Below are 4,484 nucleotides of genomic sequence, written 5' to 3'. Positions count from 1 at the left end.
ACCCTGATTGTCCTCATAAACCAGGGTTTGGAGCGTGTGTATGAATCAAGTCCAGTTAAACTCTGTTTGTCCTCCTAAACCAGGGTCAGTAACGTGTGTTTGTGTGTGTGTGTGTATGTGAATGAGGTCCAGTTAAACCCTGATTGTCCTCGTAAACCAGGGTTTGGAGCGTGTGTTTGCGTGTATGAATCAAGTCCAGTTAAACCCTGATCGTCCTCGTAAGCCAGGGTTAGTAACGTGTGTTTGTGTGTGTATGTGAATGAGGTCCAGTTAAACCCTGATTGTCCTCATAAACCAGGGTTTGGAGCGTGTGTTTGTGTGTATGAATCAAGTCCAGTTAAACCCTGATCGTCCTCGTAATACAGGGTTAGTAACGTGTGTTTGTGTGTGTATGTGAATGAGGTCCAGCTAAACCCTGATTGTCCTCGTAAACCAGGGTTTGGAGCGTGTGTATGAATCAAGTCCAGTTAAACCCTGATCGTCCTCGTAATACAGGGTTAGTAACGTGTGTGTGTTTGTGTGTGTATGTGAATGAGGTCCAGTTAAACCCTGATTGTCCTCGTAAACCAGGGTTTGGAGCGTGTGTTTGTGTGTATGAATCAAGTCCAGTTAAACCCTGATCGTCCTCGTAATACAGGGTTAGTAACGTGCGTTTGTGTGTGTATGTGAATGAGGTCCAGTTAAACCCTGATTGTCCTCATAAACCAGGGTTTGGAGCGTGTGTATGAATCAAGTCCAGTTAAACCCTGATCGTCCTCGTAATACAGGGTTAGTAACGTGTGTTTGTGTGTGTATGTGAATGAGGTCCAGTTAAATCCTGATTGTCCTCATAAACCAGGGTTTGGAGCGTGTGTATGAATCAAGTCCAGTTAAACTCTGATTGTCCTCCTAAACCAGGGTCAGTAACGTGTGTGTGTATGTGAATGAGGTCCAGTTAAACCCTGATTGTCCTTGTAAACCAGGGTTTGGAGCGTGTGTTTGCGTGTATGAATCAAGTCCAGTTAAACCCTGATCGTCCTCATAAGCCAGGGTTAGTAACGTGTGTTTGTGTGTGTATGTGAATGAGGTCCAGTTAAATCCTGATTGTCCTCGTAAACCAGGGTTTGGAGCGTGTGTATGAATCAAGTCCAGTTAAACTCTGATTGTCCTCCTAAACCATGGTCAGTAACGTGTGTGTGTATGTGAATGAGGTCCAGTTAAACCCTGATTGTCCTTGTAAACCAGGGTTTGGAGCGTGTGTTTGCGTGTATGAATCAAGTCCAGTTAAACCCTGATCGTCCTCATAAGCCAGGGTTAGTAACGTGTGTTTGTGTGTGTATGTGAATGAGGTCCAGTTAAATCCTGATTGTCCTCGTAAACCAGGGTTTGGAGCGTGTGTATGAATCAAGTCCAGTTAAACCCTGATCGTCCTCATAAGCCAGGGTTAGTAACGTGTGTTTGTGTGTGTATGTGAATGAGGTCCAGTTAAATCCTGATTGTCCTCATAAACCAGGGTTTGGAGCGTGTGTATGAATCAAGTCCAGTTAAACCCTGATCGTCCTCATAAGCCAGGGTTAGTAACGTGTGTTTGTGTGTGTATGTGAATGAGGTCCAGTTAAATCCTGATTGTCCTCGTAAACCAGGGTTTGGAGCATGTGTATGAATCAAGTCCAGTTAAACCCTGATCGTCCTCGTAATACAGGGTTAGTAACGTGTGTTTGTGTGTGTATGTGAATGAGGTCCAGTTAAACCCTGATTGTCCTCGTAAACCAGGGTTAGTAACGTGTGTTTGTGTGTGTATGTGAATGAGGTCCAGTTAAACCCTGATTGTCCTCGTAAACCAGGGTTTGGAGCGTGTGTTTGTGTGTATGAATCAAGTCCAGTTAAACCCTGATCGTCCTCGTAATACAGGGTTAGTAACGTGCGTTTGTGTGTGTATGTGAATGAGGTCCAGTTAAACCCTGATTGTCCTCATAAACCAGGGTTTGGAGCGTGTGTATGAATCAAGTCCAGTTAAACCCTGATCGTCCTCGTAATACAGGGTTAGTAACGTGTGTTTGTGTGTGTATGTGAATGAGGTCCAGTTAAATCCTGATTGTCCTCATAAACCAGGGTTTGGAGCGTGTGTATGAATCAAGTCCAGTTAAACTCTGATTGTCCTCCTAAACCAGGGTCAGTAACGTGTGTGTGTATGTGAATGAGGTCCAGTTAAACCCTGATTGTCCTTGTAAACCAGGGTTTGGAGCGTGTGTTTGTGTGTATGAATCAAGTCCAGTTAAACCCTGATCGTCCTCGTAAGCCAGGGTTAGTAACGTGTGTTTGTGTGTGTATGTGAATGAGGTCCAGTTAAACCCTGATTGTCCTCGTAAACCAGGGTTTGGAGCGTATGTTTGTGTGTATGAATCAAGTCCAGTTAAACCCTGATCGTCCTCGTAAGCCAGGGTTAGTAACGTGTGTTTGTGTGTGTATGTGAATGAGGTCCAGTTAAACCCTGATTGTCCTCATAAACCAGGGTTTGGAGCGTGTGTATGAATCAAGTCCAGTTAAACTCTGTTTGTCCTCCTAAACCAGGGTCAGTAACGTGTGTTTGTGTGTGTATGTGAATGAGGTCCAGTTAAACCCTGATTGTCCTCGTAAACCAGGGTTTGGAGCGTGTGTTTGCGTGTATGAATCAAGTCCAGTTAAACCCTGATCGTCCTCGTAAGCCAGGGTTAGTAACGTGTGTTTGTGTGTGTATGTGAATGAGGTCCAGTTAAACCCTGATTGTCCTCATAAACCAGGGTTTGGAGCGTGTGTTTGTGTGTATGAATCAAGTCCAGTTAAACCCTGATCGTCCTCGTAATACAGGGTTAGTAACGTGTGTTTGTGTGTGTATGTGAATGAGGTCCAGCTAAACCCTGATTGTCCTCGTAAACCAGGGTTTGGAGCGTGTGTATGAATCAAGTCCAGTTAAACCCTGATCGTCCTCGTAATACAGGGTTAGTAACGTGTGTTTGTGTGTGTATGTGAATGAGGTCCAGTTAAACCCTGATTGTCCTCGTAAACCAGGGTTTGGAGCGTGTGTTTGTGTGTATGAATCAAGTCCAGTTAAACCCTGATCGTCCTCGTAATACAGGGTTAGTAACGTGCGTTTGTGTGTGTATGTGAATGAGGTCCAGTTAAACCCTGATTGTCCTCATAAACCAGGGTTTGGAGCGTGTGTATGAATCAAGTCCAGTTAAACCCTGATCGTCCTCGTAATACAGGGTTAGTAACGTGTGTTTGTGTGTGTATGTGAATGAGGTCCAGTTAAATCCTGATTGTCCTCATAAACCAGGGTTTGGAGCGTGTGTATGAATCAAGTCCAGTTAAACTCTGATTGTCCTCCTAAACCAGGGTCAGTAACGTGTGTGTGTATGTGAATGAGGTCCAGTTAAACCCTGATTGTCCTTGTAAACCAGGGTTTGGAGCGTGTGTTTGCGTGTATGAATCAAGTCCAGTTAAACCCTGATCGTCCTCATAAGCCAGGGTTAGTAACGTGTGTTTGTGTGTGTATGTGAATGAGGTCCAGTTAAATCCTGATTGTCCTCGTAAACCAGGGTTTGGAGCGTGTGTATGAATCAAGTCCAGTTAAACCCTGATCGTCCTCATAAGCCAGGGTTAGTAACGTGTGTTTGTGTGTGTATGTGAATGAGGTCCAGTTAAATCCTGATTGTCCTCGTAAACCAGGGTTTGGAGCGTGTGTATGAATCAAGTCCAGTTAAACCCTGATCGTCCTCATAAGCCAGGGTTAGTAACGTGTGTTTGTGTGTGTATGTGAATGAGGTCCAGTTAAATCCTGATTGTCCTCATAAACCAGGGTTTGGAGCGTGTGTATGAATCAAGTCCAGTTAAACCCTGATCGTCCTCATAAGCCAGGGTTAGTAACGTGTGTTTGTGTGTGTATGTGAATGAGGTCCAGTTAAATCCTGATTGTCCTCGTAAACCAGGGTTTGGAGCGTGTGTATGAATCAAGTCCAGTTAAACCCTGATCGTCCTCGTAATACAGGGTTAGTAACGTGTGTTTGTGTGTGTATGTGAATGAGGTCCAGTTAAACCCTGATTGTCCTCGTAAACCAGGGTTAGTAACGTGTGTTTGTGTGTGTATGTGAATGAGGTCCAGTTAAACCCTGATTGTCCTCATAAACCAGGGTTTGGAGCGTGTGTTTGTGTGTATGAATCAAGTCCAGTTAAACCCTGATCGTCCTCGTAATACAGGGTTAGTAACGTGTGTTTGTGTGTGTATGTGAATGAGGTCCAGCTAAACCCTGATTGTCCTCGTAAACCAGGGTTTGGAGCGTGTGTATGAATCAAGTCCAGTTAAACCCTGATCGTCCTCGTAATACAGGGTTAGTAACGTGTGTTTGTGTGTGTATGTGAATGAGGTCCAGTTAAACCCTGATTGTCCTCGTAAACCAGGGTTTGGAGCGTGTGTTTGTGTGTATGAATCAAGTCCAGTTAAACCCTGATCGTCCTCGTAATACAGG

The sequence above is a fragment of the Garra rufa genome, chromosome 23 (genome assembly GCF_049309525.1).
Source record: "Garra rufa chromosome 23, GarRuf1.0, whole genome shotgun sequence".
In the NCBI taxonomy this organism is placed as follows: Eukaryota; Metazoa; Chordata; class Actinopteri; order Cypriniformes; family Cyprinidae; genus Garra; species Garra rufa.
This window is presented reverse-complemented; position numbering follows the sequence as displayed.